Below are 14,337 nucleotides of genomic sequence, written 5' to 3' on the forward strand. Positions count from 1 at the left end.
ATATTTTAGTTAACTCCATAAAAGTAGTGCACTGTTCTATACTGCTTACTAAGAATGCTACATTTAACACTATGTGAAATCTAAATTTCCTAGGCTGGCCACACACATTGGATAGAGGTTAGGGGACAACCATCTTTCTTTGCAACCACCATACACGCTTGTACAACTTGAACTGGCCAAGCCGGCAACAATACAGAGAGTAGCTGCCAGACACCTCTTGGTGTCTGGCTTAATAATGTGTGAGCCTCTTCCCTAAGACATCAATCGCATGTAGGAAGGGGCTATTCATAAAAAATATTTTCAAAAATGCAGTGTGTTCCTCGGTATACTGCAGCGATAAAAATTGGGTATTTTTAGTTCCACCTCATCTGTAAGTTTCTCTGAGGCTCATACATGGTTATGTAGCCCTGATCTAATAAATAGCTATAGGGAAGTCAAACACAAACTGAGCATGCTCGTCCTGAACAAAGATGGGCTTTTCCTAGTGACATCTACATTTTTACCAATTGCTTTCAAGGTGATATTTTGTGAAGTACTTTGATATGAAATATGACTATTGTTGTGGGAATACCCCTTTAAGTTTACCATCCACCAATATCCCCAAAGTCTTTTTAGTGGTAGTTTTACCCACTAGTAAAACTACACTGAAAAGACTGTATGCCTGATCCATAACTTAGCGAGTGCTAGTGTACTGAATAAAGACACTCACTGATGAGCATATGGCCTCATCATATGAGTGTCCATATTACAATGTGCTTCCTAGCCTGAGCACAGGTTCTGACTCGAAATGACGGCATCATATTAACCTATTTTGCTGTAAGTTTGGGTCAGAAGACCCGCAGTCAGGTGGGGAGTCACTATGCTACAGTGCCTTGCAAAAGTATTCATACCCCCTGAATTTTTTGTTACCTTACAACTAGAGATGAGCGAACGGCGTACTACTAAGATGCTCAGCTCGGCTATTCCTTAGTGGAATAGCCCAGCTGAGTGTGTTAGTAGTACTAAGGAATAGCCAAGCTGAGCGTGTTAGTCTGCTGCATATCTGCCAGCTCCCCTACACACTCAGCTTGCTATTCCTTAGTACTACTAACACGCTCAGCACAGCTATTCCTTAGTGTAATAGCCCAGCTGAGCATGTTAGTACTACAACCCCCCCCCTGGTGTCCGCTTACCTGCAGCTCCCTGTTCTTGGTCCACTGCGGTCCATGGTTCGGGTTTCAGAGCTCCCTGCCCCCCTCTCCCGGACTAGTATTATAGAGAAGGTGGGGCTTAGGAGAGTGTGGGCGGGTACTGGGCAGGGAGACTCCCTGCCCACACTCTCCTAAGCCCCTTCCCCTCCTGACTAGTGTTATAGAGAAGGTGGGGCTTAGGAGAGTGTGGGCGGGGGGTTTGTAGTACTAACACGCTCAGCTGGGCTATTACACTAAGGAATAGCCCAGCTGGGCGTATTAGTAGTACTAAGGAATAGCAAGCTGAGTGTTTAGGAGATGTAGGAGAGCTGGCAGATATGCAGCAGACTAACACGCTCAGCTTGGCTATTCCTTAGTACTACTAACACGCTCAGCTTGGCTAATACACTAAGGAATAGCCGAGCTGAGCGTGTTAGTAGTACTAAGGAATAGTCAAGCTGAGCTAGTCATGTTAGTAGAGGAGGAGTAGCTGGAGGGATGGTTGGGTGTAGTGCAGAGCTCTTTCACCTGTCCGGAGTAGCCAGGCTAACCGCACGGCCAGCTCTGCTATATCTCGCTATAGAAATGCATTGACCAGCATTGATTGGCCAGTCTATGGCATTCAGCCAATCAACGCTGGTTCTGCCAGAGGGGGCGGAGTCTAAATTGGACCAAACTGGAAACTGCTATGGATCGATTTTAGACTCTGCCTCCTCAGGCAGAACCAGCGTTGATTGGCCGAATCCCGTAGGCTGGCCAATCTATGCTGGTCAATGCATTCCTATGCGAAATAGTCAGCTCCGGCATATCGCAAGCTGACAGGGATCCCGACATAATAAAGGTACTTGATGCCCCCAGACATGCTTCCCCTGCTGTCCCAGTTGCTTTCCAGGGTGTTGGCATCATTTCCTGGGGTGTGATAGTGGACTTGGTGACCCTCCTGAGTCGAATGGTAGGATCCCCTGTAGCGAAGCATTTTCTCCCATAGACTATAATGGGGTTCGTTAGTCAATCGAATAGTCGAATATTGAGCGGCTGTTCGAAACGAATATCGAATCTCGAACATTTTACTGTTTGCTTATCTTTACTTACAACCACAAACTTGAATGTATTTTATTGACATTTTAAGTGATAGACCAGCACAAAGTAGCAGATAGTTTTGAAGTGGAGTGAAAATGATACAAGGGTATCAAAATTGTAATCAAATAAAAATCTGAAAAGTGTGATGTGCAAAAGTATTCAGTCCCCTACATCATTACTTTATAAAGCCACCTTTTGTTGCAATTACAGCTGCAAGTCTTGTGGGGTATGGCTCTATCAGCTTTGCACATCTAAAGACTGAGATTTTTTTCCCATTCTTCTTTGCAAAATAGCTCGAGCTCAGCCATATTAGATGAAGGGCGTCTGTGAACAGCAATTTTCATGTCTTGCCACAGTTGCTCAATTGGATTTAGGTCTGGACTTTGAATAGGCTATTCTAACACATGAATATTCTTTATCTAAACCATTCCACTGTAGCTCTAGCTGTATGTTTAGGGCCATTGTCTTGCTGGAAAGTGAATCTCCTTCGCAGTCTCAAATCTTTTGCGGCCTCCAATACGCTTTCTTCTAGGATTGCCCTTTATTTATCTACATCCATCTTCCCATCAGCTCCGACCAGCTTCCCTGTTCCTGTTGAAGGAAAGCCTCCTCACAGCATGATGCTGCCACCACCATGTTTCACAGTGGGGATGGTGTGTTCAGGGTGATGGGCAGTGTTATGTTTCTGTCACACATAGCACTTTGTATTTAGACCAAAAAGTTCAACTCTGGTCTCATCTGACCACAGCACCTTCTTCTACATGTTTGCTGTTTCTACTATATGGTTTGTGGAAATGGCACTTCTTAGATCTTTCTTTCAGCAATGGTTTTCTTCTTGATACTCTTCCATAAAGGCCAGATTTGTGAAGTGCACGACTTATAGTTGTCCTGTGGACAGATTCTCGCACCTGAGCTGTGGATTTCTGGAGCTTCTCCAGAGTGACCATGGGCCTCTTGGCTGCCTCTGATCAGTGCTCTCCTTGCTCGATCATTGGATGATGGCTTGAACAGTGTACCTTGGGATTTTCAAAGCTTGGGATATGCTATTATAACCTAACCCTGATTTAAAATTCACCACAACTTCATCTCTGACCTCTCTGGTGAGTTCCTTGGTCTTCATGATGCTGTTTGTTTACTAGTCTTCTCTAACAAACCACTGAGGCCTTCACAGAACAGGTGTATTTATACTGAGACTAAATTACACACAGTTGGACTCTTAACACATTAAGTGACTTCTGAAGGCAATTGATTGCACTGGATAATATTTTGGGGTATCAGAGTACAAGGAGCTGAAGACTTTTGCACGTCACACTTTTCAGATTTTTAATTGATTAAAAATTTTGAAAACCATGTATCATTTTCATTCCACTTCACAATTATTTGCTACTTTGTGTTGGCCTAGCACTTAATCATCTTAATAAAATACATTTAAGTTTATGGTTGTAAGGTGACAAAATGTGAAAAAGTTCAAAGGGTATGAGTACGTTTACAAGCCACTGTAATCTGTGAAAGCACTTATACCATGTTCATACCAACGTTAGGGTTTTCCGTTCTTCAGGTCCGCTTGGGGACCCAAAAAATGTAAACCCAATCCACTTATAAAGTGGATTCCCACAGAACCCAAAGACAATAATGGGGTTTGCTGGGTTTCCACCCAAAAAATGCGCAGAGTAAAATCCTGCTTGCATGACTTTTCTCTCTGCATTTTCGAAGCAGAATGGTGGATGGAATCCCCAAATGAAGATGTGCACCTAGCTTTACTTTTAGTTTTTCTGGTCTCTTATATGTATCCTAAGACCATGCCCTCTGTCAAGTTCCAAATGCTGTTTAACTGTTTGCCATGACTAGAAGGTAATCAGATCGCGAAACGCATAGGCAATTTTTCTATTCATCCCTGCACATGGATTTTATTCTGAAGCATGACACTTCACTAATAAAAGTCAAGTTTTAACTTCCTATGTTCTAGGATCATGAGTGCTGGATAACTACTACTTTTTCCTTTGCTTGCAACGTCTTAGCCGAGAAAGTCTCTCCTACTTCAACAGATCCGATTGAAACACTGTTCTATACACCAGCGGTACAGGTGAGTGATTACATTTTCTCTTCTTTTTATAAATGTAAGACTTTATATATACACTCACCGGCCACTTTATTAGGTACACCTGTCCAACTGCTCGTTAACACTTAATTTCTAATCAGCCAATCACATGGCGGCAACTCAGTGCATTTAGGCATGTAGACATGGTCAAGACAATCTCCTGCAGTTCAAACCGGACATCAGTATGGGAAAGAAAGGTGATTTGAGTGCCTTTGAACGTGGCATGGTTGTTGGTGCCAGAAGGGCTGGTCTGAGTATTTCAGAAACTGCTGATCTACTGGGATTTTCACGCACAACCATCTCTAGGGTTTACAGAGAATGGTCCGAAAAAGAAAAAACATCCAGTGAGCGGCAGTTCTGTGGGTGGAAATGCGTTGTTGATGCCAGAGGTCAGAGGAGAATGGCCAGACTGGTTCAAGCTGATAGAAAGGCAACAGTGACTCAAATAGCCACCCGTTACAACCAAGGTAGCCAGAAGAGCATCTCTGAACGCACAGTACGTCGAACTTTGAGGCAGATGGGCTACAGCAGCAGAAGACCACACCGGGTGCCACTCCTTTCAGCTAAGAACAGGAAACTGAGGCTACAATTTGCACAAGCTCATCGAAATTGGACAATTGAAGATTGGAAAAACGTTGCCTGGTCTGATGAGTCTCGATTTCTGCTGTGACATTCGGATGGTAGGGTCAGAATTTGGCGTCAACAACATGAAAGCATGGATCCATCCTGCCTTGTATCAACGGTTCAGGCTGGTGGTGGTGGTGTCATGGTGTGGGGAATATTTTCTTGGCACTCTTTGGGCCCCTTGGTACCAATTGAGCATCGTTGCAACGCCAAAGCCTACCTGAGTATTGTTGCTGACCATGTCCATCCCTTTATGACCACAATGTACCCAACATCTGATGGCTACTTTCAGCAGAATAATGCGCCATGTCATAAAGCTGGAATCATCTCAGACTGGTTTCTTGAACATGACAATGAGTTCACTGTACTCCAATGGCCTCCACAGTCACCAGATCTCAATCCAATAGAGCATCTTTGGGATGTGGTGGAACGGGAGATTCGCATCATGGATGTGCAGCCGACAAATCTGCGGCAACTGTGTGATGCCATCATGTCAATATGGACCAAAATCTCTGAGGAATGCTTCCAGCACCTTGTTGAATCTATGCCACGAAGAATTGAGGCAGTTCTGAAGGCAAAAGGGGGTCCAACCCGTTACTAGCATGGTGTACCTAATAAAGTGGCCGGTGAGTGTATGTCTAAGGGTCTGTGTGCACTATTTGGTTTTTGAACAGCATACACTGCAATTCATTTTGTGCATGATGAATAACAACAACATGAATGAATTTTTGCACTACAAAAAGCTGAAAGCCATCTATGATATTTGTTGATAAAGTTGCCCTAGGAGGCTGCCTGATGAAAGCTGTTATACTCATCACTTCCCTTCCTTAGTGCTGAGTATATGTTCTGCATATAAAACTTGTGATCAATACTAACATACAGTACCTTATTGAGCCAAGCTCAGTAACTGCTGTTGAAAGAAGGTGGCAGTGCTGCTAATGGGATAAAATGCATGCCACTTCACTACACAACACAGCAACATTGCTAAACCAATTCTAAACAGTCAGCAAATAGTTTACAGTAAGCTGAGCTGTGCTTTTGTCTTGCAGCAGTCCTCCGATACGACACCCATCAGCAGTAAAGCTTGTTAGTAGGAGTTCCATATACTGTAGTTTCCAGCCTGCTCATGCACTGCAGAGCCAACTTCTCTGCAATCTGCTATGTAAACCAGTTATGTAACGGTATCTATACATGGCAATGGTAATATTAAATAAAAATCAAAGCTACAGGGAAAACGCCAAGTGAGAGGTAAGCAATCGCGCAAGGTAAAGGCAGAGATTACTCAAAGTATCTCCTCTATTTGCTTCAGCTGTGGGACGTAAAAGTTACATGGGTTTTCATCAGAAGTTGAAATAGCTACAGGATTTTTCTGTGCAGTCTGTTATATTGGTGTTTAGGCCTCCATACATGATTGTCTGCTGCTAATAACCCCATTATGGCTGCAACACATTTACTTTTGAAAAAAAGAGGGACAAAATGTGCGGCGCGCGCCGCAGCAAATTTGGCTCCGCCAACTTTTATGTTGACTCCGCCCATTCTCATTAATTTTTCATGTGCTCACACACAGTATAATCCTCCTACAGTCACCCGTAAATTATGTCCCCCCTCCATCTCTCCCCCAGTTTCATATACACCCTTCATTTGCCCCTAGTTTCATGTCCCCATGTCCTCCATCTCTGTCCCCAGTTTCATATCCCCCGTTTCATGTCCCCCCGTCTCTGCCCCAGTGTCATGCTGTTCTTCCCCCCTTCATCTGCCCCAGTGTCATGCCGTTCTCCCCCCTTCATTTACCCCAGTGTCATGCCGTTCTCCCCCCCTTCATCTGCCCCAGTGTCATGCCGTTCTCCCCCCTTCATTTGCCCCAGTGTCATGCCATTCTCCCCCTTCATCTGCCCCAGTGTCATGCCGTTCTTCCCCTCCCTTCATCTGCTCCAGTGTCATGCCGTTCTCCCCTCCTTCATCTGCTCCAGTGTCATGTCGTTCTCCCCCCTTCATCTGCCCCAGTGTCATACCGTTCTCCCCCCTTCGTCTGCCCCAGTGTCATGCTGTTCTCCTCCCCCTTCATCTGCTCCAGTGTCAGGCCGTTCTCCCACCCCCTTCATCTGCCCCAGTGTCATGCTGTTCTCCCCCCTTCATTTGCCCCAGTGTCATGCCGTTCTCCCCCTTCATCTGCCCCAATGTCATGCCGTTCTTTCCCCTTCATCTGCCCCAGTGTCATGCCGTTCTTTCCCCAACCCCCTCATCTGCCCCCAGTTTCATGGGCCCACTACATTATGCTCCACCTTAATGTTTAATCCAAACACTTACACTCACCTTCCATTGCTCCCCCTCTGCTCTCTCACTCATACACATAATTGTAGGCGCGATGTGACGTCATCACATCGCGGCTACAAATGCCGGAGCTCAGCGTTCAAGCAGGAGCTGAGCCGTGACAGCTCCTGCTTTAAACGCCTATGTATTCAGCTCATAGGCGTCCGTAGGAATTGAAATCGGGACATACCTCCCGCCGACCGGGACAGGACACCGAAATCGTGAGTGTCCTGCGGAAACTGGGACAGTTGCGAGATATACATTTTACATTTGTCTTTGAGGCTGTGGGCGTGTACAATAAGGAGCAAACTGCTTCTCCTTCCCTATTCATTTTAACTACAACTAGTAGAAACTGGTTTCTTTACATGTAGTTCTGCCAAGAGTAAAATAAAATAAAAAGCAAGAAAAATATTCGAGAAAAGCCCAAGTGACCATAATATAGGCGATCAAGAGACACTGGACTCCAGATCAAGGTTATGATGCAGCTGAAAATCCCTGACACAGAAAAGGATAAATCTGAGCCAACTAGGAAACCTGTGCGCTGTACATAACTAACATATCATCAGTAAAAATATGAGCATCTATTTAGAAATAAATATACTTTTTTAGGCAGAAAACAGCAATATTCTTATTTATATGTGCATTATATTTTGGTCCAGAATCACAAGCAATGGGACTGAGTTGTCTAAAAGTTAGTGATCATTTACGCATATATAGTACGTATGGTAAGGTTATCATAACATGTGTTAGTTTTCCTCATTTTAACACATCAGTAGCTTTTTCTATACCAATGAAGATACCTAACACTGAATGAAAACGCAAAGCGAATGAGGGTCTTCGAAAAATGCATGCATTAATCCAAGGAAAAGCAGGACCCTAAATTCTCAACTACCTGTCCAGCAGGTAGTTAATAGAATTTTAATTACAGATATGATAAAGTGACCTAATCCTAGGTACCCTTGTATAAACACATGCTCAAAAGGATTCATCTTAATGGAAAGTAACTGCACATAAGTAGCTGGACATAACCTGCGCATACACATTACACCAACATCACACAATCCTGTTGATTTCGGGGATATCTTCCAATAATGTGTATTAGTTGTAGATTATGGGCAAAAAATACTGTATGGTGTGGCGGAGGAATTTGAGTCAGTTTCCTGACCAAAAAACTCTGTGTGAACGCATCCTAACTGTAGTGGCAAGCTATGCAGAGAAGACACCCTGAGACCAAGGCTCCACATGGTGTAAACGCCGCAGAAAAAATGTGACATTTTATAGTCACTGTGTAACTACAGAAATTTTCTACATCAGTAAGTAAAGAAATTTTCTTGTCTTTATGCGGAAATATAAAGTATTCAGCAAGCTCAGTGCATGATACTCTACTGCTTTTACTTCTGCATTAACCCCTTCCCACCGACGGCATTTTTTGATTTTTTTTTTTACTCTCCCCCTTCCAAACCCCATAACAAATTGTTCTTCATGATGTTGCCATTAATTATTCTGTACAATGTACTGGGAAGCTGGAAAAAAATTCAGAATTGGGGGATTTAAAGAAAAAGTGCATTTGCGCGATTTTCTTACGGGATTCGTTTTTACGGCGTTCACTGTGCAGCCAAAATGACATGTCACCTGTATTCTATGTTTTGGTATGATTCCAGGCTTACCTAATTGATATGGTTTTATTTACATTTTAACCCCTTAACAAAAATCCAAAACTGTGCCAAAATTTTTTTTTCTAAAAGTCGCCATATTCTGACACCCGTACCTTTTTTATACTTCCGTGTATGGGGATGCATAGGGCGTCTTTTTTTGCAGGGCTAGGTGTACTTTTTAGTTATAACATTTTGGGGAATTGCCATTGCTTTGATAATTTTTTATTCAAATTTTTATCAGAGGCAAAACAGTGAAAAAATGGCGATTTGGCACTTTTGACTTTTTTTTTTGCTACGGCGTTTACCGCACAGGAAAAATAATTTTACAGAGCGGGCATTTTCGAACACAGGGATACCAAATGTGTATGTGTTTCAAAGTATTTAAGTACTTGTATATGTGTTCTAGGGAAAGGGGGGTGTTTTGAATTTTTAATACTTTTAAATTTTTTTGTATTTTTTAAATTCTTATTTATTTATTTTTGCATTTATTAGACCCTACGGGTCTTGAATCTAGGGGTCTGAACACTAATGCAATGCATTACAATACTAATGCATTGCAAAAAATCATAATTTCTTTGGCAGGGTGCATAGAGCAGCCTGCCAAAGAAAGTGACTGCAGACAGGCCGGGGAGCCTTGTAAAGGCTTTACAAGGCTCCCTGTTGTCATGCCAACGTTACGTCGGCTCTGGAGCTTGCTCCAGGTGGCGGCGGTCACCGGCAAAATGGTGACGCATGGGAAAATGGCACCTAGATCAGCTTCGAGCGAGGCACCAAAAGGGTTAATGCCCACGATTGGTGCAGGAAGCGACCGTGGGCATTAATGCATGGTGTGTGCTGTATGAAACAGCAGACACCAGATGGCTATAGCGGCCGCCCGACTCCCAGGCGGCCGCCATAGTGAAACATCCGGCATCCGCCATACTATTACGACGGATGTAGGGAATGGGGGTTAAAAGGATTCTATCATTAGAATCCCATTTTTAACTAAGCCCACGTTGGAATAGCCTTAAGAAGGGCTATTCTTACCTTACCTTTAGAATTCTTCTCAGTGCCGTCGTTCGGTAGATATCCCAGTTTTCATTGTTATGCTAATGAGTCTCCCTGTGCTGCTTGAAAACTGTCCATCTACATCTTCCCCCGCCTCTTTTCCTGTGTCACCATCACGTATTCATCCAAAGGGCGAAGAATGGGAGAGGCCACAGGAAAATAGCCGACGGACATGCTCAATCGGCCATTTTCCTGTGGCCAAACGGTAGAGGACACTGGAAAATGGCCAACGGACATGCGCTGTCAGTGCTTTGGATGAAGATGTGACAGTGAGCGAGAGAAGAGGCGGAGGCAGGGCAGAAGATGGAGGCAGCGCTGGAGAGTTTTCAAGCAGAACAGGGGACACCTTCAGTGCTGTTTGAGCATGGGGGAACACCCCCTGTGCTGTGTGGAGACTCATTAGCATAACGACGAAAACTGGAATATCTACCGAACAGCGGCGCGGAGAAGAATTCTATAGGTAGGGGAAGATTAGCCTTTCTTACGGCTATTTCGAAGTGGGCTTAGTTAAAAATGTGATTCTAATGATAGAATCCCTTTAATGAGGTATTTACCTTTGCAATATTAACAAAGAAACTGCTATGGTTACAAAGAGGTTAACATGTGGAGGTGTTTTGCCGGGCAGCACTTCCCTATGGAATTAGACTATATACAATTCTGTAGGATTAACGTAACCAATGAAGATAACAAGACATTAAAGTAAAAGCTCCAGCCAATCCCTTTGAAACACTCCCTTTTATCTTCAGATTAACTTCAAGACTGAAGCATTTTTCTGTTTAACATATGATATTCAGTTTGCTGAATCTGACTGCAAGCTCTTCTGGACTGAGGTGTCACACACTGGAGACGAGCCCCATGCATAATGCATAAGGTTGTCATTCTTCCAGGGCGCTACATGTGTGACTGCAGCCATATATGGAGTGGTTGGGAATTCTCTCCAGCCCACTGCTTGTTTGTGGGTTTTGTGAGGGGGTGGGGTGAGGGTGATGTGCTATCCTATGCTCAGTAAGACAAGTGCTTTCCTGAGCCATCATCACAGAGAGCAAAATGATTGTTTGCCTTATGTGGGAGATGAAAGCAAATCCCGCCCCGTTGATGCACTATGGAAACTACGCTCATTCAAAACAGATGACTTCAATAGAACTCCATGCAAGGAGAAAATAGAGGGAACACAAACATGTGTCATAACAAGATCCCACAGGCGATCCAGTGACCTAATGGTGGTGTGGTTATATACTTCTTAGGTGTGGGGATACATGAGACATGGCCATTAACTAATTACAAATAGATAATGTAATGTCTTCGGTCACTACTGGTATTATGCAAAAATACACAGCAAAAACAACTCAAGTGAATCCGCCTTAGGCTAAAGCCCCACCTTGCCAAAACCTGGCATTGTGCAAAGTGAATGGGATTCTGGCTAATCCTATCTATACATTGCAGAAAAAATCTGCAGCGGAAATGCTGTGATTTCAAAAACACCCTTGTTATTGTAGATCGCAGTATGTCAATTATACCTGCAGAAACACTGGTGCAGTCCGCAGAGGAAAACTCTGTGAAAATGCAATGATAAACACTGGGGAACAAAAAGTGATGCATTTCCGCTGTGTTTTTTTGTTGCGTTTTGCTACATGGGGCCTGAGCCTTAGGGTAAATTCACACTGAGTTATTTGGATTAGAACCTGAGGCGGCGGCCACCTCAGGTTCCGACCAAAGAACCGAGTAGCCGCGACTGAAAGCCGATGCACTGCACTGGCATCCAGCCGCGCACTCTGCTCCTACCAATGAATGGGCTTAGTCCGGAGGAGGGAGTTTCTTCAGGCCGAATCGCAAGACGACTTGGCATAAGGAATGAACACCTCGCTTCTTTTTTTCCGGGAGCCGGAAGAAATGGCTCCTGGAAAAAAGACCTGAGCGGCTCCCATTGAATTCAATGGGAGCCATCTTTTTGGTCAGGGTTTTGAGGCCTCAAAAGCCTGACCAAAAAACTCTGTGTGAACTTACCCTTATAGAGGTTCTAGGATTATATAATAATAATTTTATTTATAATGTGCCGACATGTTCCACAGCACTTTACAAATCAGAGACAATAGACAACCTTACAAGGTGACAAAAAAAATTAACACAGCAAACAGGAGTGAGGGCCCTGCTCGTGAGAGCTTACAATCTATGAGATTTCAGGTTCACCAGTACAGGATCATAAAGTCCAAGTTTCACAATAATACACGACAAAGGGGTAAAATTGGAAGGTCATAGCCACAACTTTATTGAATACTTTCTTTATTCTTTCAACAAATCAGTTAAAAATCACAAATCCTTCACAAACTACTGATCAGGATGGACCAAAACTTTATGGGTTAACCACAAATACATGCTTAGCTGTTCTACTGAAGACTATGTGGCAGTGCTGCAGTACAAACACTGGCTGCTATAGTTTGTACGGTGAGTGGGCAATGCAGTTTGCTAAATGTATCTTGTGGGCGGCCATTTTTTTGTGGCCACTTACGCGAGCATGCGCAGTACGCTCCTGTAGTTTTTTTGGCTGCTGGCATGTGAAGCCAGCTCTGTCCGAGGCCCGCTAGCAGAGCCGACTTGCGCATGTGTTTAATTTTGACCCACCGCAATGCTGACGAAGATGTACGCGGCGCTGGAGAGAATTCTCTGGCAGCATTGGGGACGCCGCCAGTGCTGTTTGAGCACTGGGGCCCGTCCCCAGTGCTGCGAGAGAACTCATTTGCATACCAAGAAAAAACGGGATTACAGGCGAACGGAGGCGCGGAGAAGAAAACGAAAGGTAGGAGAAGAATAGCCTCTTAAGGATATTCCGACGTGTTAGAAAAAAAGCATTTGAATGATAGGATCCCTTTAAGGATATTAAAAACAGCGATTACCCCTATAGCTCCCATGAGGCCTCATTTTATGGAAACACAGCTTTTTTTTGTTGCAGATTTTGCTGCATTTTTTTGAGCCAAAGGCAGGAAAGGATTGAACAGAAGGTAGAAGTATCAATACTTCCTACGGATTTCCCATTCTTTTTGTAGCTGTTCTTGGCATTGCCTCAAAAGACTGCAGCAAAATCTGCAAAAACCCCCAATCACTGCGTTTCTGCAACATGGGGCATCAGCCTTAAAGTTTAAATAGATAAAAAAAAAAAAAAACAAAAAAAAAAAACAGACTGCAGTATTATTTTTTTACAGCTAAGGCTATAGCTCCACATTGGGAAACACAGCTCAAACCTCTCCAAACTAAAAAAAGGCAGGGGCCCCACAGGACAGAAACGACGCAATTTGCACCGTGGGAAAAATCATGGCGTGTTACAGTAAGCGCAAACTGGATGGGATTCCCATGCCCACTTTGCGGTAAAAACTGCGGTGCAGACACGTTGCGATTTCAAAACCGGCGCATTTTTGAAAATCACAGCATGTCAATTACGGAAGCGCCGGCGGTTTCTCCATAGTTATAATTGTAACATTAAGTCCACAGAGGAATATTCCGTGAACTTTCTGCGGGAAGAACCAAGATGCATCCCCAACGCGTTTTTTCCGGCAGCACTATATTGCTGCAGGACGTCCCGTGGGGCCTTAAAATCTTCTTCTACGTGGGATTAACCTAGCACTGGAAAGTGTGGCTCTTGCTTTGCAGGTTCAGTGGGGCACATTTCAGAGGTTTTCCTGGCTAAAAGATATATTTTTAAAACAGGTTGTGGGCAGGGGTGAACCTACCGGTACCTTTTTTGCCGCCCGAGGCGGACAACAGAAAGCCTCATGGGAGGTGCGGCGCTCGTGGGAGATGAAAAAGAAATCATACTCACCTGTGCCTGACGCTCCAGTGTCTTCCCAACGTGATCTAGTGCTGCTGCTCTGGTGTCTTCTTGAATTGAAACTCCTCGCCGGCTGTGACGTCCTGTATCCCTTCCTCTGAAACTGCAGATTGACCACAGCGGACACTTGCTGAGGGCAATCAGTGGCCTCAGAAAGTCACCCTGGGACGTCACAAGTAGTGACGTCACGTCTCCTTTGCTGAAGCCACTGTTTGGCCTCAGTGGTCACGTGCGGCAGGGACTATCACCAGAAGACAATGGTCAGGATCAGACTTCACTAAGAGGCACTGGAGCATCGAGAAAAGGTATGATTTTTTTGCAACTCCCCGGCCTATTTAAAATATAACCTTTTTGCCTGGACAACTACTTTAAGCTACTTACGGCCTTTTCTTGCTATTATCTGCCCGTTTTTTTTTATCTATGGAGCATTTGTGCTTTTTTTTACAGAAGTTATGCTGTGTATGCCACTTTTGCTTTTTTGTTGAGAAAAGGGTGTGTGGCCACTTTTCACTCTGAATTTATGACACATGTGCA

Source organism: Leptodactylus fuscus, chromosome 2, assembly GCF_031893055.1.
Source record: "Leptodactylus fuscus isolate aLepFus1 chromosome 2, aLepFus1.hap2, whole genome shotgun sequence".
Classification (NCBI taxonomy): Eukaryota; Metazoa; Chordata; class Amphibia; order Anura; family Leptodactylidae; genus Leptodactylus; species Leptodactylus fuscus.